We start from the raw sequence: 23,771 nt of genomic DNA, 5'->3' as shown, positions 1-23,771 counted from the left end.
AGTGAGGCGATGGTAGCAAGTAGGATGGCAGTGGTGCTCTCTGAGTCACAGCAAGGAAAAATTGATTTTCTGGCACTTTATGATTTATGGGGGATCTTGGAATTTGTTTCCTTTGAAAAAACAAGTATGATTGGCAAAATTCCTCCAATTTTGGGGAAAGAAAACACCCTTAATGTCTTATATTTATCCTGGAGCCTTTAAGCCCTCCATTCCTAGGCAAATAAAACAACTCTGTATCTGATTGTATTTATTTTCAGGACTTTGTATCTTTCTTGATATTTCTTGGGGGGAGTGTGGTTGGTCCTATGCTTGATTGTTTTCTTCTTTCTTCTGTTCTAGAAGATCTGTTGAGATGGCTTTGTTGCTGCTGTGAGCTCTTTCCAGTCCCGTGCTTCTGGGAAAGAACCACAACTCTTCCTTCAAGGCTTATGAGCGAGAGTTAGGCAACTTCCCTAAGTTGCTGTTGGAGGGCATTATTGCCCATAGTTCCTAGGGCACCATGTTAGTTGAAAATGCATAACAAAGCACCATAGACTAGGTGCCTTAAATAATATAAATGTATTTTCTCATAATTCTTGAAGCTAGACATTAAGAGGTCAAGGTGTTGTCTGGGCTGAGTTCCAATGAGGTTTTTCTCTTTGATTTACAGATGGACATTCTCTCCTTTTGTCTTTCCATAGACTTCCATTTTTGCCTGTCTTTTCTTGATATCTTTATCATATAAGGAAGCCAATAAATAGAGTTAGGTCTCTCTCACTATGATGTTTTTATTTTAACTTACATACCTCTTTAATGGTCCTTTCTCTAAATGCAGTTACATTCTGGGGCACAGTATGTTGGTATTTTACCCTATGAGCACAATTTAGCACTTAATAGGCTTTATGGATCTCAACTTATGTGCAAAGGTAATTCTTGTGAAGGGCTTGTTGGAGTGGCAAACTCAGTAAGTGCTATGCACTAATCAATGTAATACAATTATTGTTGGCTGATCATAGGGTTATACAATTACAAAAGTTATACATATACAGTATGACTATTATGAAGTTGTAAATATATGCACATATCTTGGTACCTTAGTAAAATGTTTGTGACTTAATTCAGGTGATATGTCTGGGCTACTTCTTTCTGTTTTCCTCAAACCCATGGATGTATCTAAAACATAAGATGCATCTTCATAGTTTTCACTAATTCTTCTGTTAGACAATATTTATTGAGAATTTTGTGATAATGTCTTGGTCATAACTCTATGTTACAATTCAGTTTAAATGTCATGGTGAGGCAAGCACAGTGTTTCAGTTGGATTGTAGGAAGGGCTCTGTTATGAAAGAACTTATCCACAAATTCTTTGAAGTCCTCCAACATTGGAAAAAGACATGTGTGTTCCCTCCACTTGAATCTTTGCTGACTGTGACATTGGGTTGGTCAACAGGATATGGCAGAAGTGATGCTTCGCTTATACTTTAACTCATATCTTGGAACTCTGATCTAGGGGAAGCCAGATGCCATGCAATGGGTCTGACTGCTCTAAGTCCACCATGCTTTCAGGGAGTCCAAGCTAGCTGTGTGAAGAGGGTATAAGAAGAAAGAAATGCAGAAAGTTTTGGCTATTCCAACTAGTCTAGCTAGGTGTAGATGGCTAAATAAAGAAGCTGTCTTAGAAATTTCATTCCTAACTGATGCAATGGGAGACAGAGTCTAGGGATTTTATTAGAATACAGAACCAATATCCCCCATACATGGTCCCAGTCAAGCCATCCTAGCTGTCTTCAGCTGATGAAGCTATTCTTAACTCACTGTAATGCTAACTTGAAAAGCTGTGAGCCCCATAGCTAGTGATTATTTTATGCTACTAGATTTTGTAGTAGTTTCCTAGATAGCAATAGGTAATGTAAGCAGGACTCTGATCTAGCTATGAAAAATAATTAATGAATTGAATATATCATTTTCACATTAATGAACAGGATGCCAGTAGATACAGAATTCTTAAACAATATCTGTCTGCAAAATCTATTATGTTTCCCAACAACTATGCCTCTTCAGGCTTTAAATCTCACAGTTCCAGCTCTGATGATGAATTGTCTATAGAAAGCACTGATTTTGATCCTTACATAAAACTGCTTCTTGTGTGGGGCTGTTGGTCTCCCGAGGGCTGGCACTGCAATTTGCTACAGTGGCCACCCTCCAATGGCTCTATGGGTCATTACCACATTACTTCAGGCTGCTTACTCAGCCTTCTCTCAACCCATGGTTCCATGCCAGAGTCCTACCTCATTCTGATACTTAGTCTTCTCTGTTAGAGGTCCTGCCCTTCTCTTTTCTTGTTAATTATTTCCCCCACCTTTTTGTATCACTAGGTCCAAAGATTCCCTCAAAATTTCCACCCCCAATTCTCCTTCATAATCAGTTATAGAAAAATAGCATCACAGAGACATTTAGAATGTGGCTCCTAAGTAAAGGTTTGCACCTGCCTCTTATAATATGACCTTGGAGTCTCCAGGCTTCAGTTTTCTGAATTAGTAATGCAGTGACATGGTGGTGCATGTATGAGAGTAAAAAGTGTCATTGCACTATATGCACAGAATTGTGCTTGGCGTGTAGCAGACGTACAACAGATGTCATTGGGGTTGTCTTTTAGTATTTATAACATGTATCTTGTAGTATGACAAAACCCTGTTTATTTATGAGCTTGTTTACTATGTCCTAAGTTCCTGAAAGATTAGTTTTGAATAACATCACTTTCTTATATTTTTGGTTGTGAGCCTAGCCTTTAACAGCTGAGCCATCTCTCCAGCCCATAACATCACTTTCTTAATGTCCTGCACACTGCATGTCATATACAAGGCATTCAATTGCATTTTTGAATGAGTGAACGCAACATGAAGGTGGGGTTGATCTGAGAGGAATTGGGAGAGGTGAATATGATCAAAATAGAGTGAATGAAATCCTCAAGTAGTTAGCAAAAATATTGAAAAAATTTAATAATTCTGTTCTGTCCAAAACCATTTTCATGATAGAAAGGTAGTGTGTTAGCCATTAATCATTGTAGCAAACGACCTGAGATGATCAACTTAGAAAAAGAAAAGAATCTTTTGGTTTGTAATTCTGAAGCTATCAGCTCATGATTCATTGGTTGCCTTATTGTTTTAGGTCTGGGTGAGACAGCATCCCATGACTGGGACACAGGTGGAAGCCCAGCTGCTCACCTCATGGCCAGGAAGCAAAGACAGAGAAAGAAGGAGCCTGAGGCCCCACAGCAGCTTTCAGACATACTTTCAATAAACTCAAAACCTTTTACTGGGTCTCGTTCTTAAAAGTTCCACATAATTCTAGTAATATCCCTGTCCTGGGGAATAAGCTATTCACTCATGAGGCTTTGGGAGAAATTAAACTTGTGAACTATAGCAGGGAGCAAAATTTGCAGCAGATTGATTTCATAGGATCTAATCTTTATTATTATGCAAACTAATAGGATAGAAAGTTGACTGAGAGAACAAGTGTAATGACTGCATTTTTATGTGTGGATATCATTTATTGCACATGGCAAGAAGAAGAGGCTGTATTCTAATGGTGCTTGGTAAGACAGGGCACTAACAAGCTGGGTCCTGAAGAAATAGGGATTCTGAGATATCAAACCTGAAATACTAAGTATTCATGGAGGGGCTATGTACATGAATGAAGAACTATTTATTTACACAAAGGATTAACATTGTTTAACAAAGCATTTAAAATGGCATACAGAGAATCATAATAATTTATTACAATAAAATAAAATGAAATACGTTGAGTCCTAAACAAAATTTGTTGAGTCCTAAACAAAAGTGAAAAAAAATGAGATTAGAAATGTGGTTTCTCTCTCAAATGCATACTGTGCAGTCCTATAAATTTGATGAGTTAGGACACAGATTTTGATTGTTGTTGAGTTTACCCTTTTTTGTATGAAAACCATAAAGCAACTAATTACATGAATCATATGTAAAATAATAATGCTTAGCTGCTAGCATTTACCACTGCTTACCTAGTACTTGCTGGCACTTTAGTGTGTGATAATTATTAACTCTATATCCTCACATTGATCTTAATATGTTGGCTCAGGGACACATCCAATACAGTTTTGAAACCATGCAGACTAATATTTGAAATCAGACATTTAGGTTGCTTCTGTATTTTAAAAACTTAGCAGTTATTTAAAGTATGAACGGCTAAATATCATATTAAGAATATTGGGCCGGGCGGTAGTGGCGAACGCCTTTAATCCCAGCACTTGGGAGGCAGAGGCAGGTGGATCTTTGTGAGTTCAAGGCCAGCCTGGTCTGCAGAGCAAGATCCAGGAAAGGCGCAAAGCTACACAGAGAAACCCTGTCTCGAAAAACTAAAAAAAAAAAAAAAAAAAAAAAAAAAATATTGGAAGGGAGGGTTGACGGGATAGCCTAGTATGTAAAGCACTTACTACAAAAGCTTGAGGACCTGAGTTCAGATTCCCAGCACCATATAAAAGGCTGGGTGTGGTGGAACATTGTAGACGAATTTCTAAGTGGTCTTATTAAATAAAAAACATGGAGCCAAATATAGGGGTGAAAGCCATAGAGATCAGGGAAATAGGAATAGCCACCAGCTAACCTTACCTCACCATGCGGCAGCTTCCGAAGTAAGCTACTTCCTGTTTACCTGCGCCTTTATTGCCTTGCTTTTCTGCCCTCTCGTTGGCTCTTAACCCAGCTACATCACTTCCTTGTCATTGTCTGTCTGTACAGACCTCCAGGTCTCTATGGTTGGTACTGGGATTAAAGGCATGTGTCACCACACTTGGCTCTGTTCCCTAGTGTGGCCTTAAACACACAGAGACCCTACCTACCAAGTGATCGATTAAGGTCATGTGCTACCACTGCCTGACTTTTGTGTTTACTTAAAATGGCTTGCTATTTCCTCTGATCTCCAGGCAAACTTTATTTATTAACATATAAATAAAATATCACCACATTTCAACACAAATAAAATATCACCACAGAAATTCTTATAACCCTAAGGCTGGGGGGCAGAGACAGTAGGATCCCTGGAGCTCATTAGCTAGCCTGTGTAGCCAAACAGGTAAGCTGAAGTTCAGTGAGAGGACACCTGAGCTTTCTCTGCTCACTTACAGATATGTGCATGTTCCCCTATATTCACACACACGTGCATACACTATACACAACAAAAATTAAAGAAAATGAAGAAAATGCAAGAAATAGTTCTGTTTGTTCCAGATTTTTCTTGGGATGGTTATCCTGAAACGTAGAGGACTCCTTATCCAGAAGAGGAAAGTAGGTGAATGTTCATCTAAGACAGTTCAGAGTGGACCCAGACCAACACCATCAGCCTTCCTGGGTTCTTTTTAGAATGCCAGATTGTTGGTCCTCCATCCAGGGTAGCTGTACCAGAAGTCCTTAGAATGGAGTCAATCACTGTATTTTTACAAGTCTCTCAGATACGCAGGTTAGTTTCTTGTCAACTTTATACAAATTAGGGTCACTGGGAAGAGGCAAATTCAGTAGAGAAATTGCCTCCATCCTGAAAGCAAACCATTCATCTGCCAATGGATGAATGAGAACCAAGGTGTCTTCCTTTATATTTTAGACATCAGCCAAGGTTCTGGGAAACAGAAAACAAGCCACAAAAAAACCGCAAAGTATTCTTGTTCACTCTTTCTTTCTTTGTATTTAGCATAGTACTTGGTACTTATATTAGGTCCTGTTAAATGAATAAATGAATGGGTGAATGAATGTATATCAAGACTTTTCCATGCCCATGGTTCTAAAGTTGAGTGTTTGAATGTGACCCTCAAGCCAATTTTTCCTGCTTCAGCTGAAAAGTCATCGGTCTCTTGCTGTTCTGATACCTCTGGAAACTTGACAAATGGATGTGCACTGGCATTTTCCACTGTTCCTCACACTCACATTCATCCTCAGACACTTGAAGCAGGTTAAGAGTAGAAGACTGCGTCTAAAATTCACTAAGCTCAGGAAAAAAATGTTGTCAAAGCTAAGAGATTTCTCAGCTATAATATTTAGAATCCTGGAACTCATTTAGCTTCCCCTTGCAGGGGAACATAAGAAACTGGAGAAGGAGGCTGTGGTAAAAGTCCACAAGCCTACGGAACTCTTCTTCATGTCCACGGTGCTGCAAAGGGAGTTATGTGAACATTGCCGAGGCTTGCCAAGGGGCTTGGACTCCCAAGCGGCTTCTTTCTTTATCGGCTATCTCAGCTATCTGAGATGATTTTTTTCTTAAGGTTTTTACTTTGGTCAGTGCTTGGCTTGCAAGGGACCTGGACAATTGATTATAAGGGAAGGGATGCCTCTGAATCTATATTTTTGCTTTAAGCTTCCCTCCTGAGTTTTAGACCATTATAGCAGCTGCGTATCACAGATCTCAACCGGCTCTGCCACAGCTATTTCAAACTACACTTTTCCCCAAATAGAATTTATTCTCTGATCTCAGAAATGAGTTCTACCTTCTAAAGTGCCTGTTGGGATCAAAGACACCGCTTTCCGTGCCATCGCCAGGGCAGAAATGTAGGTCTGCTCCTCCAAGCTTCCCTAGCACGGATGGTTGTAAGTGACATTGATTGATAGTACCCTAGGTGCCAGGTGCTATGCTAAGATCTTTATGTGTTTTTACCACATCAACCAGCACTATTGCCTACAAGGAACATAGTTATTTTGACTTTACAGGTGGGGGGTAATGGCAAAAATACTCTAATGCATCTTTTTTTTACCTGGAGTCCCTGTTCAGTCAGTTGTATGGCAGCTTGAATCATCTTTTAATGTGCAGATTTACATGTGACATGTCCTTTCATAGAATGCTTCACTGGCTTCCCAGTGTCCTTGGAATATAACTGAGGTTCTCTGCTAGGCGTATAGGACTCTTTGGGATCCAGTCACTCAGTGCCTGTCAGTCCTCATTTCTAACTGCTCTTTCCTTGTCTTTCATCTCTATGAAGTAGCCACATTACGATAGATACTTACAATCTCTCAGTATATGTATATTTCCCCAGCCTCATTAAATTCTCTATTTATTCCACAAATGATTCCAGGGAGCCCATCTTGTGTAGGAACTACTTCAGGCACTGGTAATACTGTAGTGAATAAAATAGGTCAGAGCCCCGACTCTGCTTTCTGGTAAAGAGGCCATGTTACTATAGGGAAATAACCATGTATACTTTCCTGTCCTGGCCTTGAGTGCTCTGTGGAGAAATAAAGTAGGGTTAAGTTCTAGCTTGGCCTCTGTTGCTGTGATAAACACCATGACCCAGTGAAACTCGGTCACAGTCCATCACGGAGGGAAGTTAGAGCAGGAACTCAGGCAGGAGCTGAAACAGAGCCTATAGAGGACCACTGCTTACTGGATTGCTCCATCTGCCTAATTCAGCCATCTCTCTCATATATCTCAGGCCCATTAGCATAGGGATGCCACTGCCCACAGTGGACTGGGCCTTATTACATCAATTAGGAAAATACTGCACAGACATGGCCACAGGCCAATCTGATTCGGGCAATTCTTTGCTTAACGTACCTTTTCTCTAGTTACATAAGGTTTGTGTCAAGTTGACAGCAGAAACTCATAGTGTCAGTAAGACAGCAGAAAGTGACAGGATTTTATTTTAAATGTAAGGTATTCATAAGCAGTTTACAAGAGTCTTGAGAAAGGAACTTGCCAGGAATGGTTAAAGAACATAAGATAGGTCTATGTGGCAGATGTAATGGTCTGGAGGGATGAAGGGCAAAGGAAGTCTCTAACATAATTAAGGAGGTCTTGGGACCATGGCAGAAACACTGCATTTCATTCCAGCTATGCTAGGAGACTATAGAAGTTAGAGATTGGAGGGTGATGGAACTTGATTGACAGTTACACAAGATACAAGACCACAACGTGACTGTTAAACAGATCACAGTGGGAGTGGAGGTTAGGCTGGGAGACTAGATAAGAGGCTTCTGTGAAGTATTGGTTGCCATTTTAGGAGTTTCCATTCCCCCCTACACCTACCTCTTCACCCTTCTCCGGTGACCATGTTCTGGAAGTATCTGGTGTGAAGTAGCAGGTTGCTATAGGTAGAGGCTGCTGTGAGTCTGCAGAGGGAGACAGGCAGATCCAGGATCACACAGAATACAATTTACTGTAGATTGTTAGTTGGCTTTTTTGTCACTGTAACGAATACTTGAGACAATCAATTTATAATGAGGGAAGGTTTATATGGCTCATGGTTTCAGAATTTTCAGTCCACAGTCAGACAGCATCGTTGTGTTTGGGTCTGTGGTCTGGGAGAACATTGTGATGGGGTCCTGAGGCAGAGGGAACTGTTGACTTTATGATAGCTGGGAGGAGCCAGGGTCCCCATGTCTCCTTCCACAGTAGACCTCCAGTGTCTCAATTTCGTGCCATGAGGTCTACCTCCTAAAGGTTCTACCACATCCCAATACAGCCATGGGTTGGGGGCCAACCTTTCAACACATGGTTCTGGGGGCATTCGAGACCCATGCTACTGTAGGGACTAGCTGACAGAAGCAAGGTCAAGGGCAATAGCTAATTCAGTGGATCTCTGTGACTTCTGTCAGAAGGAAGGGGCTTGTGGTTTTGCCAGGACAAAAATGACTTTGAAACAAGCCAGAATATATCTGTTTTATCTCCAGCTAACATCATGTATGCCAGGCACAAGCTGACAACAAGTATGCCAGGCACATTGCTGCCACTGACGACATCAGATCTTAGTTATAAAGTTATATACACTTTATAAGTTATATACACCACTCAGTTTGTTTTATGCAGCATGCTGGTAAACTATAGGTAAGATAGGTCAGGGTTACTTATGGCAATTATCATGGTTACAATTCAAGATGGTTGTAGTTGGGTCAAGCTGGGTCTCTATGGTTTTCTACCAAGCTTTATGGACTCATATGCAGAGTATTTATGTGAAAAATAACTTCTTCATTAATTTTCTCCTCCATCCTCCTGATGTAGAATCACATCTATCTTTTTTAAAAAAATATTTTTATTTTATAATTAACTTAATTTCACATATCAGCCACGGATTCCCCCATCCTCCCTCCTCCCACCCCCCAGTCCTCCCCCCCAATCCACCCCCCACTCCCACCTCCTCCAAGGCAAGGTCTCCCCTGGAGAGTCAATCCAGCCTGGTAGACTCAGCCAAGGCAGGTCCAGTCCCCTCCTCCCTACACCAAGGCTGAGCAAAGTGTCCCAGCATAGGCCCCAGGCTCCAAAAAGCCAGCCCATGCACCAAGGACAGGTCCCGGATCCATTGCCTGGGGGCCTCCCAAACAGTTCAAGCTAATCAAATGTCTCACTTATCCAGAGGGCCTGGTCCAGTTCCATGGGGGCTCCTCAGCCATTGGTTCACAGTTCATGCATTTCCACTAGTTTGGCTATTTGTCCCTGTGCTTTTTTCCAATCATGGTCTCAATATCTCTCGCTCATACAATCTCTCCTCTCTTTCTCGCTGATTGGACTCCTGGAGCTCCACCTGGGGCTCGGCCATGGATCTCTGCATCTGCTTCCATCAGACATTGGATGAGAGTTCTATCATGACAGCCAGGGTGTTTGGCCATCCCATCACCATAGCAGGTCATCTCAGGCACTCTCTTGACCATTGCCAGTAGTCTATAGTAGAGGTATCTTTGTGGATTTCTGGGGACCTCTCTAGCACTCTGCTTCTTCCTATTCCTCTGGGGTCTTCATTCATCATGGTATCTCCCTCTCCATTCTCCCATTCTGCTCCTAATCCAGCTGGGACCTTCCACTCCACTAAGCTCTCTTTCCCCTGACCCTTGCCCTCCATTACTCCCCACCCCCAGTTTGCTCATGTAGATCTCATCTATTTCTCTGTTGCTGGGCAATCCTTGTGTCTTTCTTAGGGTCCTCTTTACTAGGTAACCTCCCTGGAGTTGTGAGTTGCAGTCTGGTTATCCTTTGCTTTACATCTAGTATCTACTTATGAGTGAGTACATACCATGTTTGTCTTTCAGAGTCTGGGTTACCTCACTCAGGATGATATTTTCTAGTTCCATCCATTTGCCTGCAAACCTCATGATGTCATTGTTTTTCTCTGCTGAGTAGTACTCCATTGTGTATATGTACCACATTTTATTTACCCATTCTTCAGTTGAAGGGCATCTAGGTTGTTTCCATGTTCTGGCTATTACAAATAATGCTGCTATGAACATAGTTGAGCATGTGTCCTTGTGGTATGATTGAGCATTCCTTGGGTATATGCCCAAGAGTGGTATAGCTGGGTCTTGAGGGAGGTTGATTCCCAATTTTCTAAGAAAGTGCCATATTGATTTCCAAAGTGGCTGTACAAGTTTGCATTCCCACCAACAGTGGAGGAGTGTTCCCCTTGCTCCACATCCTCTCCAACATAAGCTGTCTGCAGTGTTTTTAATCTTAGCCATTCTGACGGGTGTAACATGGTATCTCAGTCGTTTTGATTTGCATTTTCCTGATGACTAAGGATGTTGAGCAATGCCTTAAATGTCTTTCAGCCATTTGAGCTTCTTCTGCTGAGAATTCTCTGTTTAGCTCTATAGCCCATTTTTAAACTGGACTGTTGGTATTTTGATGTCTAATTTCTTGAGTTCTTTATATATTCTGGATATCAGCCCTATCTTTTACAATACTTTATCTCACTCTTTTGTACTCTATTATATACTTTTTGTGTATCTACTTCTCTGGTATAGAATCCATTACTCCACAGGTAACAGAATGACAAATATATGAATGAATGAATAAACAAATGGACCGATTGTTTGGCTGATGTTAAACATCCACATACTTATTTAGTTGGATAAAGAGGAAGCTTTAAATAACACCATTTGTGGGATGACTCATCCCTAACAGGCTTGAGGGCCAGCCGGCCCAAACAAGTAAAAAAGATACTTTCTGAGAGACAACCTGGATCTGCCTAAGGGCCTTAGCAACAGCAGCTGAAACACGATCTGGAGATGACCTGGACCAATGAGAGGCAGCCATGTCACACCAGCAGATGCATATTCATCAGACCTCCCCCCAGGGTGGGATGGAGGGTATATAAGGCTTGCTTCTTCCTGAATAAACTGAGCTTGTTGTTTCAACATTCTTCCTGAGTCTGTGTGATTTGACTCTGTGCCTACTTGGCCCCCTTCCCCAAAGGGAACAACAACACAGGACCCTGCCACAACCATTCATTAAAATGGCCTCTGTGTGCACAGGTCAACTTTATAACATAATTTACAGCTATGAAAGCATCAGAGATTGGAATTGTTGGAGAAACTTGAATAGTGGAATTATGAAGTCTTTTAAAGTCCCTTTGACCACAGTGTCACCTGCTGGAAAATGCTCAAGGCTGCCCCTTCACTGATCAGCCTTTTCTCAAAGTTCCTCGCACAGTTTGTAACAGACAAGGGACCAGCATACTTAGGGAAGCCAATATTAGCTCAACAAATAGAAACCACACCATTTTGATCTTTTGTTTAAGGTTGTCAAGCATTTATGAAATCCCCACTTCAGCTTCCTGAGAGTGGAAAGTGACTTCCTGGGCCACTCACTTGTACAATAGCCTTCAGCTGGTTTTCTATGCATCCTTACTTCACTTAAAATGAATTTCATATAAGCAAATATCTTGTCTCAAACAAATAATGATTTATTTGGTGAGTGTGCTAAAACATTCTAGGATCCCTTTAACCAGCAAGCCTCTTGAATGCACTTAAAAGGATGCCTTTTGTTAGAGAAAAACCTTTTGTGCAACTCCCAAGGATTTATTATCAATAAAATTTGAGCAGTTCTAACTTATATGTTTCTATCAGATATACACTTTTGATCATTTGTACTAGGGTAAATTCTTCAGGTACTGGATCTGGACACTTGTAAGAGATGCTATATTCCAGCTCTAAGTCTAGACCAATATGTATAAGTGTAGACCTCGCCATATATGGTTATTGAACTTTGGACATGTGGAACTGAAGAACTGAGGTTTTAGATTAATTAAATTATAGCTAAACTTGAAAAAGTGATTCTTAATTCAGTTGTTTGGAGGCTTTAAGTTGGAGTACCCTGGCTGTATGGCTCTACTAGTCCAGCTTTAAATTTGATGAGCTTTACAGAGAGAATAACTTTCTGATGAAAATTTAGGGTACCAATTAAGATGTACTGTAAGTACAAATTCCACACTGAGTTTAAAGATCTGATTACAAAAGGATGTAAAATATCTCATTAATGCCTTTCATTCTGATTACCTGTTGAAACAATAGCATTTGCATATGTTGAGTTAAAATATGTTAACAAAATTAATTTCTCTGGTTCATTTTTACATTATAAATGTGATTATTAATATTTTAAATATACATAATTATAATATTTCTTCCAGAAAGCGTTGACTGTCTTCTCATTAGAACTTCATATCCATATCCTGTTACAGTCGAAAGCACACAGCCCATCATGCTCTTAATCTTTTTCTGTTGTTCCACCTATTTAGACCTATGTTGGACAGCACAAGTTGAAAGCCAGCATTAGAATACTGTCTCCTCGACTTCCTGAATAGAACACTAATAGCACACAGACACTAAGATCAACAGTTAATAAATGGGACCTCATGAAACTGAAAAGCTTCTGTAAGGCAAAGGACATCATCAATAGGACAAAACAGCAGCTTACAGAATGAGAAAATATTTTCAGCATCCCCACATCTGACAGAGGGCTGATTTCCAAAATATATAAAGAACTCAAGAAACTAGACATCAAAAAACCAAATAATCCAATTTTAAAAATGAGGTACAGACCTAAACAGAGAATTCTCAACAGAAGAGTCTCATGTGGCTGAGAAACACTTAAAGAATTGTTCAGCATCTTTATCCATCAGGGAAATGCAAATCAAAATGACTCTGAGATTCCATCTTATTCCTGTCAGAATGGCTAAGATAAAAAACACCAGCAACAGCTCATGGTGGACAGGATGTGGAGCAAAGGGAACACTCCCCCAGTGCTGGTAGGAAATTAATATGGCAGTTTCTCAGAAAATTGATAATTGATCTACCTCAAGACTCAGCTACATACTCTTGGGTATATATCCAAAGGATGCTCACTAATGCCACAAGGACACTTGCTCAACTATGTTCCTAGCAACTTTATTCATAATAGCCAGAACTTGGAAATAATCTAGATGTCCCTCAACTGAAGAATGGGTAAAGAAAGTGTGGTACATTTACACAATAGAGTGTTACTCAGCTGATAAAAACAATGACATCATGAAATTCTCAGACAAATGGATGGAACTAGAAAAAAAAAATCATCCTGAATGAGGTAACCCAGACCCAGAAAGACAAACATGGTACGTACTCATTTATAAGTGAATATTATCTGTAAAATAAAGGATAACCATGGTGGAATCCACAGACCTAGAGAGGCTAGGTAACAAAGAGGACCCAAGGAATCATTTGGATCTCCCTGGGAAGGAGAAGTAGAAGAGATTTTGTGGGTGGAGTGGGGGAAGGTGGGGATGGGAACATGAGGGATCAGGTGGGGCTGGTTGTAGTGGGAGAGTACTGAAAGAACTAACTGGAAAGGGAGTCATTTCAGGGTCAGGTAGAAACCTAGTGTAAGGGAAACTCCCAGGAATCTACAAGGATGATCCCAGCTAAGCAGGATTTCCTAGCAAAAGCAGATACATACCCTGAATTGACCACCTCCTGTGACCAGGCATGACTACCATTGGGGGGATTGGGACACCAACCCAGCCACAGACCTTCCACCCATAGCCTGTCTGGTATGTGGGATGTGCTGGGGTAAGGGTAACACAGAGAATGTGAGAGTGTTCAACCAATGACTGGTCCAGCCTGAGACCCATGCTGGGAGAGTGAACCCAACCCTGACACTTCCTGGAGCACTAAGACCCAGAGGATAGATGACCCTGAGACCTAGGATAAAACCAAACATGACTAGAGAAAAAAAAAGTCAATGTAATGATGCCCAACGATATTCTGCTATACTCACAGATTGGTGTCTATCTCTGTCTTCATCAGAGAGGCTTCACCCAGCAACTGGTGGAAACAGATGCAGAAATCCATAGTCAAACATTCAGCCAAGCTCGGGGAATCCTGTTGAAGAGAGGGAGGAACAATTGTAGTAGCCAGAGGAATCAAGGACACCATAAGAAAATCTACAGAATCAATTAACCTGGGCCCATAGGAGCTCACAGAGATTGAATTGACAGACTGACCTAGGCACTCTGTGTATATGTTACAGTTGTGTAGCTTGGTCTTCTTGTGGGACTCTTAGCAGTGGGAACAGGGGCTGTCTCTGACTCTTTTTCTGGGTTTTGGGACCCTACTTCTGATACTGGGTCACCTTGCCCAGCCTTAATACATGTGGAAGCGCTTAATCTTACTGTAACTTGATATGCCATGTTTTGTTGATATTTATGGGAGACCTGCCCTTTCCTAAACAGAAATAAGGGATGATTGGATGGGGGAGGAGGAGAGTGGGAGGAGAGGGGAAACTGTAGCTAGGATGTAAAATAAATAACAACTAACTAAATAACTAACTAAATAACTAACTAAATAACTAACTAAATAACTAACTAACTATGAAATAAAATAGCTTATCTTGAAAGAATTGAAAAAAAAAAAAAGAATATTGTCTCCTGCTTAGTCTGTTTCTAAGGATACAGAGACCACCCACCTTAAAGACATCTTCAAGTCACTCTTGATTTGGGAATCTGAAATCACAACCTTGATGGTAAGTTGTTGGCCTGGAACTTCAAGGTTATTCAGGTGAGATAGCCATTCTGTAATCCAAAGCCTCACTTGGGGAAAGAGCCTTGCAGAGGACCATGGTGTATAACATGGAGAGTAGCTCTGGGCAGAGCTGTGGGGCCTGAGAAGGAACATAGGGGGCGCATTATCCCTGTGAAATTTTGTCAGTTCCGTTCATATATTGACCATAACCTTCCTTCATCTGAGATAGTGCGAGAGGATTTCTGTTTATTTATTTACTTTTGAGACCAGAATTGCAGTGTTTCCCCTCCCCTTTTCTCCTTCCAAAGCCTTCCATATATATACCTCTCTTTGCTCTCCTTCAAATCCTTGGTTTCTTTTTCATTAATTGTTATTGTATGAATATACATACACATGTATATATATTCCTATATCTGTATAGAATATGCTTAGAATCTGCTTAGTCTGTATATTATGTGTGTATGTTTTCAGGGTTGACCAGTTGACATTTGATATTGGATAACTGATTGTTGTGCTCTTCTCTAGGTGAGACAATTTCTCCTGCCCTCAACATTCCTTAGTTGCCCAGCATAATTCTTAACAACCTCAACATTTGTCCTTATACCCACAGATAAGTGTAGTATTCCCTACTCATCAAGGAAACTTGCAACAGACAGAAACGACTACAGAAAACCACAGTCAATCAAAATGCAGAGTTGTGGAGCCCAGTTCCAATGGATACATCTGTGAGACACTCCCACACTTAAGGCTCAGGCAACATGGCAGAAGAAAGGGGAAAAAGATTGTAAGAGCCAGAAGATCAAGGAGTTTGCTGTGAGATGTGTCTCCTAGTAATGTCAGAAGCTGCACTCATAAAGTCTCATCGATATGACTGTCCAAGCATGAGCTGAACAAGGACGACATCAATAGACATACCAAAGTGGAAGGGAAAAGCCCAGGAGGCCTCAACCCTGTACAAAGACCTACAGGACTTCTGTTTCCTGAAGTTTCCTACTTTCATGCATGTATACATGATTAGGGAAATGCATTAAACATTCGCCGCAATAAAAAGCCATGAGAATATGCAGTATTGAAAGAGAAATGAGCTGCATGTGAAAAAGAATGTGCTTTGGAAGAAGAACTAGTGCAGCCCTCAAACTGTGGCTGGGGTCGTTGTTGGATTCTGATATATTTCCTAGGGAATCTTCGTAGTCTCAAAACTACTTCCCAGTGACACTGGGCCATCACTTTTCTTTCTTGTTGTGGTTTTCTGAATTTGACTGGGTTTCTTCAGAAGTGATGCAATGTGTGACAGCAATGGATTAAAAATGAAAGCAGATATGAGATTCCAGATGTCTGTCATTAAACTATACAGTGAAGAGCTTTATAAATATGGAAAAGAACTCTACTCTCCTCAATACTTTTTGATTCTGAAAATTAGCTGTTTTCCATAAACCTTCTTATGTTAACAATAAAGGTTTTTTTTAAACATTTAAAAGTTTTTCTATTTTAGTTGCTAATATGATGAACCTAAATAGATACGTCCCACAGAAACATGTTGAAACACACCTATAATCTCAGCATTCAAGATGCTGAGGCAGAAGAATCACAAAGAATTTAAGGCTAGCTTGGGTTTCATAGCTAGACTCTTTCTCAGAATAAAATAAAACAAAACCCAAACCAAACATCTTGCGGGAGTCCTCAGTAATCTTGTAAAAATGACAGTCTGGGAGAGGTGTTAAGTGCTTGCCATGTGAGTATGGGGACTGGAGTTAGGATTCACAGATCCAAAGTAAAAATGCCAGGTTGGTGTGGTGGGCTGCCTGTAATTCCAGCCTGGGAAGGTGGATCCCCAGAGCAAGCTGGCTAGTGAGGTTAGCCACATGAGGAAGCTCTGGGTTTAACTGAGATACACTGTCTGACCGAATAAGGTAGAAGAACAGTGATGAGTCCAGGCCTTCTCTTGGACACACAAGCACACACGTGCCCACACACATGTGAGCACATATACACACACTCATACACCCCGCCCCCCCCACAAAAATGGAAAAGAAAAAGAATGTCATGATTCCATGTTGAAAATTGTTAAGGTAAATGAGGAGAGTTCGTAAATGAATGAGTTTGGAGCTGCTTGAAAGTTGATGCTGCATTCACAATGCCTATGTGTACATTGCAGCTATTCAAGAGTGTGATTACAATAGTTTTCAACCCTAGCATCAAAGTCAGCCTATTGGACTAAAATAATGATAGCATCCCAGGTTTCTGTCCCCAGATGCTTAAATCAGAAGGCCTGGGAAGACATACAGAAACCTGTGCCTTTGGAAAGAGCCCCAGGAATTTCTTTATGTATCTTATGAAGAGCATCAAAGAAAAGATACCACTTATTACAAAGAAATTCGGGAGATAAAAACAAGCAAAATTGCTTGCTGCAGTCTGACTCTGGCTTTCTTCTGGCAAGTCTATCGAGAAATAAAGTAGTACGAGGTAGATTGTTCAGCTCAGGTGGTCACATGGGGGGCCATGTACTCCTCTGACTGCTTCCCTGATGCCCTGTCATGGAGCTTCCTGAGCCAAACAGGTTCTCAAGGGCACACCCCAAAGGCAGGAGCCAGTTTCTCAAGCACACCCCAAAAGCAGGAGCCAGGTTCTCAAGGCACACCCCAAACTCAGAAACCCAGTTAAGCTTTAGGAAGATGAGATGGTGCAGTCCCTACAGACTCAGGCATTGGAACTTGCTTTACTTAGGCTCTTTAAAAAGTTCCCATGACTGCATTTAATAAACACCTTCTAGAATTCTTTAGTTTCCTTTTTTTTACTTTAAAAAATGTTGATATGTGTTGAGAACCAATTCAATTTCATGTATTTGTTATTTCAATTTCTTTACACTAGGTTTAAATTAAATCTTGTCCACTCAAATCAACTTATAAAAATTTTAATATATTTTCAGTAAAATAGTCATCTTGCTTTGTTTTGATTTTTTTAAATTATATAATTTAGTGCTCCGTAAACATTGTAAAGAAGCTGAATGATACACTGGCAAGTACCATTCTTTAATAGTTACACCTGGGTAGCTCTTGAGCTAGTACAAGGGAGAAAGTAAACATTTAATTTGATTTAAATTAATGCACTTAATCCAATAGTAGCCACTACTAGCTAGTGATCACTACAAATTCTGTTTCTCCCTTTTGTCTTCTTATTTAACATTGGGAAAATCCCCCACATGCTTCATACCGTTTCTGAGAAGGAGAAGGTATGAGAGAGGAACTGGTTAAGAGGCAAGCTTGTGTGGAGCGAGCATGAGTCAGGAGACTTCGATCCTGGGGCTAAACTCTCTACCAACTGTGGGACTTCATGAATTACCTATCCCTCATCTTAGCAACAGAATTTCAGAATTCAGAATCAGCCAGGAGGGTGAAACATGCCTTTGAAAACAGGGGCTGAGACTGAGAAATAGTTTCTCTACCCAGTGATGTCCTGGAGTCACAGATTTCCCTCCTTTGTCTACTCTTTATCTAGTGACTACACTGGTTTTGCTTTTCATTTTCATTTTCCTATGGTTTAGTGTCTACTTCCTAGTTCATAGTTTGAAAGGCAGTGCTAACTGCATTTTGTCCAGTCCAGGTCTTTCTCTCCTGTCATAGGTAAACATATTTTTCATGGGCTTTCTGATGTCACTAGGTGGTGACTGACTGTCCAAGTGTTCTTATGTCATTACCCCCCCCCCCCCAGCCTTTGGTGAGAAAGTAAGAAGTGACATACTGCCACCTAGTGTCTAGAGTCACTAGAAATCTTGATTTATAATGTATTAGAGTCCTAAACTATGTATATATTATTAGTTCACATATGTTATTATGTGCTATTAATACCTACATATTATTTTGTATATATTATGATATAAATATTGTTAGTCATGTTTTACAAAGACAAAATAGTGATCTTTGGGAGAGCTGAGCCTGACAATGGGTCCCACATGATTTATATTCCATCATATCATGTGGCTACCAGTTATATATAGGAACACCCATTCTATGTATATCCTCACTGGGCTTCTCTAAGTGCGTGTGTGTCTCTCTGTGTGTAAGCATGTTCATGTGTATGCATGCATGTATGCATGTATTGAGAGAGAGGAGAGAGAGAGAGAGAGAGAGAGAGAGAGAGAGAGAGAGAGAGAGAAGCAATGAAATGTGAAGGCTGGGTCTGGAGCTATAAAATAAAAGATCACAAATATCATAAATGAACTTGAGATTATGGCTTATAAACACTCCATCAATTGATCATCAGATGAGCAGCTGGGAGATTAGGGTAATAACTGGATGCTTCAGTGAGATACTCAAGACCCTTTCAGGGCAAGTAGTCAAAACATAATGTCATCAGATTCTAAATGTCTACATTGGTGATTGTTGCTTTTGGGGTGTCATTTTGCTGTTAGCAACGGCTTGTGAGATAGCTGTGACATATGCCTGTGAAGGGATCAGTGCACATTCATTCAGTGGCTGCAGGAGTTCTAGCAGGAATGACAGTGAGTTTTCATCTCATATGCCAATTCTAATTGATTGGTGGTAGCTCTTTGGAGAAATAGACTACACAGGGAAGTAATTGATGGCATCTCCAGGATTCTGTGGGAGTGAGTCATTAATTGATTAGTAATATCTGCTATGAGGATTAGATTATAAAGTTTTAGGGCAAGGACTGCTTTATGGCTGTTGTATTTACTGCTATACTTAAGTTGATAGTCTGCACATAAATTTTTTTTTGGTGATATACATTGGAGGAAAGGAGATGATGTCATAAAAGTCAAGTGAATGCCATTTTTGTTTGCCTGGTGAGAAGCCACAGGATGCCTCCAAGGACAGCAAGTGGATCTGCCTCAATTCCTGGAAAGTTGTTTCTCTAGCTGTGGTACTCTTCCATGATGGAGGGGTGATTCGGCAGCTGGAGGTGGTATTTCAAGGAGCCCCAATTACCAGTCCGCACTCGAACCTGATGCTTTTGGTACTGATACTGTGATTAATTTTCACTGCTCAGTTGCAGGCTTCCTTTGTTCTGTGGGTTCCTCCTCCTCTCTGGATCATCAATTTACACTCCCTATAGTCTAAACTAATGACTTTCCTCTAACTCACAGCTAGCCTGATCATATTAGGGAAAAAAGAGCTACCTCTTAAAAGAATTATTACTCTGTTCTAGACATTGTATTCTATATGCAGTACAGTTGGCCTTTGATGTCCGTGGGACTTACAACTGTGGATTCACCTAATGACTGACTGAAAACATTTGGAAATATTTGTACTGAACAGGCACAGCTCCTTGTCCTTGTCATTGTTCTTGGAACAATACAATACAAAAAACTATTGATATTACATTTATATTGTGGCAAGCACAATGAACAATTTAGATATGATTTAAAGTACATTGGAGGATGTGGGCTATATGGACATACAATGTATGCAAATGTTATACCTACAGGGTTTGGTGTCTGTGGGGAATCTGAAACCAGACTTTTGTGAATACTGGGGGCTGACTGTATGTCATTTAATCACCATGAGAGCTTGAGAGCTTGGTGTTACTGGACCACTAGGGACTCACATTCAACCATTTCCTATTTAATGAGTCTGTGACTGACTCATAGACTCTGATATCTGAGAATACTATGGATTTCCCTCAAGCAGACTGTAGTCTCCCTCATCTAGGTAGATGATTCTTCTCTTTCAGTCTACAAATAGAAGTTCGTAGCTCAGCTTACTAACTCAGAGAGAACCATTCACACTGGTGCTAGAAAATGACTTGCTCCAACCACAGGGACATTGACTTCCTTGGCCTCCTAGATAGAAGTCCAGTACTTGTGCCTTTCTTTACTTCATCGTGTGTTGAAGGTTCTGTCAAGTCATCATCAGTCTACTTTACAGCATATCTAACTAGATTCTCATTCTCCAGGAAGCCATTAATGGATTTCTTTTTTAGTCTTTGGAAACTTTTTTGGTTTGTTTAGTTTTGATACAGAGACTCTCTATATAACTCTGGGTGGCCTCAAACTCATAGAGATCTACTGATCCCTGAGGGCTAGGACTAAAGTTGTGCGCCACAACACCCACCTCTAAATTTTACTAACTTTTTAAACATGTCTAGTCTAGATTTCTCTGTATTCATTTGGGTCAATCCTTTATGCCCTTTTACCATGAAAAGAACTACCAATTTTCAACCCCTCTTCACATTTTATGTAGTTGAAAATCTATGTCAGCTTTATTTGCTTTACTGAATCAGTAAAACAGTAATTCTTTTTTTTTTTTACTTCATCTTCTGTCCTAGACATTTGTGTTAATATTTTATAATTGTCATAAGAAATGACCACAAACTCACTGACTTGGACAGAAAATGATTATTTTATTCTCCTGGAACTTAGTGGTCTACAGTTACCCTGGGCCAAAATCAAGGTGGTTTCTTCTGGAAACGCTGAGGAGAACCTGTTCCTTCACATTTCCCAGATTCTCGAGGTCCCTGGGCTGCCTTGGCTTGTACTCTCATCCTCCATATTCTAGCATCGCTCCAAATCCCAATCTCTTCCTCCTGCCTTCTTTTCTTGTGGTGGACTCCTCTGAGACTCCCATGATCACATCAGGGCCATCTATACAACCCAAGGGAAATATATCTTCTAAGATATAATTCAGCAGAATTTCTTTTGACATTTGTAGGTTCCAAGAATGTGAATATGGGCATAGCTAGGGAACCAGTAATCAGATGACCACATATTCATATTTACAGATTGGAAGAGAGTTCTGTTCAGAATATTACATGGCAATTCTGTTTCGTCAGTAGCACCACCTTCCACCAATTACCTTACTAAACAAGTTCCTAAACATGAGGAATAGTAAGGTCAGAAATCAACATGTCAGGATACATGTTCAAGGTCTCATAGTAAAGGAAGAACAAGAGTAGGCCCTCCAGTTCTCAGGTCAGTGTTTCTTCAACTATATTGGTCTTATCTTTGAGAAGAATTGCTCATTTTATTCACATAATTAACCATCCATGCAGTAATTAATTACTATTCAGTGTAGATAATTAAGGAGTTTAGTCCTAGGGAATAATCATATAAGCACAATACTATAGATTATGGCATGGCACCATAACAAAGGAAACATGGGCAAGATGCAGAGTGAGCTCTAAAGAGGGATGAGATGCCTATTTTTGTTTAGAGTCAGTCAGATGTGGACTGGAGGACACTCAGGAGAGCTGGGCATTTCTAGCTACAGAAACAGAACAGAATGCCTTCTGTGTTCCCAGAAGTAGGGCAGTACATACAAGATCATTGGTGGATGAAAATACCATGATGAAAGAGAGACTCTGTGAAGTTCATGACTTTTGGAATGCAAATCTTGAGGATTAGCCGTTAGGTGGCTGGACTGGTGGGGAAGATTGAAGTACCCATAATTTTGCTTTTGTTTTTTAAACATACTACTCACATTTTCATTTTCTGATACAGAGAGTATTTCTCCAAGTCCTTGAGACTGATAGCACTGTCCTTATTGATGTCCTATCACCTGTCAGCATAGGGGCTGTTCATTGGAGTGTGGCTAGAGAAGGGCCAGTGAAGTCTTCTCTCAGGTTGACAGTTGCTCACTGGGTGGAAAACATCTTCCTGTGTAGTGGGTAGCCATTCCAGCTTTGATCTGGAAGTTCCAACCCATTGAGGCTTCGATAACTGTCACACCTATAAGGGGGGGCTGAGAGAGAACCCTGAAGACCCAAGATCCAGATGGGCCGGCTCTCTTGGTTCCTGGACCAAGAATGCTGAAGGTAGACTGAGTAGAGTTCTCCAGAGAACACCTCTGGACTGCGCTACACCTTTCCCAGACCCTGCAACCTATCCCTTCACTTGTAAGTTACCCCACAAAATAAACTTCCCTTTTAACTATGTGGAATGGCCTTAATAATTTCACCAATATTCCTGTTTGTGTAGGAGGTGAGCTGGAAGGAGGTGGATTAGGAGCCACTGGCTGGCACCCTCCACCCTAATAGAATCTGTATGTGAGCTGCAAGGAGTCCATAAGACTCCTGTTAATATTGTTGGATCTCCTGGCTTCAGCCATGTCTGAAGACTAATTTTGGAACTTCATATGACACTCTCTTTTGCTTGCAATATAAGCTTTACATTTCCATCATTTACAAATGAAAAGTGATACAGCAGAAATTTTGGTTTTACTTAATACACAGGGATAGCCACCGACTAACTTAAAGGGGAAAGTTGAGGGGCCTGATGTCTAATGTCTTCAAGGCTTTTTAGTGAGCAAGAAGCTAAGAACACAATGAGAGTGATGGGAAAGACTTGCGGAGATGTCGCTTGTTGGGAACAGTCACCAGGACAGGGAAGTGGGAGCTGTCCAGGGGCTGATGATGGACAATGATTACTCATGTGACATTAGAGTACTAAGAATCTTTCTTCTGATGAAAGTACCAAGAAAGCCCATTTTGTTGGGTTTGAGGTAGCAGTTCTAAATTGGCTCTTGAAACACTAAGGTGTTTTCATTCATAAAAACTTTCCCTCTGTCAATGACTTTGCAGTTTTTACTACTTCACTGTAGCAAAAATACAGTGCTGAAATGAACCTCAGTTCAGATGATGTTTCTGGCAGGGACTTGCTGTGTAGCTTGAGGCAAATTACGTAGCTTCATTGGGCTTTGGTTTCTTAATCTATCAGACGAGATTGGCAATGCTAACTTCTACCTATGAGAATAATTTTGATTGTGTGAAACTGAAAAAAATCCAAATCAAGCTCGGTGGTGGTAGCATACACCTTTAATCCCAGCACTCTGGGACACAGAGGCACTTGGATCTCTATGAGTTCGAGGCTAGCCTGGTCTGTAAAGCTAGTTTCAGGACAGCCAGGGCAATACAGAGAAACCCTGTCTTGAAGAAAACACAAACAAAAATCCAAATCAAAACAATGGTAATTTTAGATAATGTTTGAGCTAACTTCTTAAGCCCCTGGTTTTCTTATTGTTTACTTCTAGACTCTCTCTCTCTCTCTCTCTCTCTCTCTCTCTCTCT

The 23,771-nt window shown here is 40.6% G+C and overlaps 1 protein-coding gene across 1 annotated transcript in view; it reads right to left on the bottom strand.

Moving 5' to 3' along the window:
- Positions 1-23,771, bottom strand: part of LOC131907822 (small ribosomal subunit protein eS17-like) — a 116,425-nt gene that overhangs the window by 583 nt on the left and 92,071 nt on the right. The window lies entirely within an intron of this gene.

Source organism: Peromyscus eremicus, chromosome 4, assembly GCF_949786415.1.
Source record: "Peromyscus eremicus chromosome 4, PerEre_H2_v1, whole genome shotgun sequence".
NCBI lineage: Eukaryota > Metazoa > Chordata > Mammalia > Rodentia > Cricetidae > Peromyscus > Peromyscus eremicus.
The sequence above is the reverse complement of the archived record's forward strand: the minus strand, read 5'-3'. Positions and strand labels throughout refer to the sequence as shown.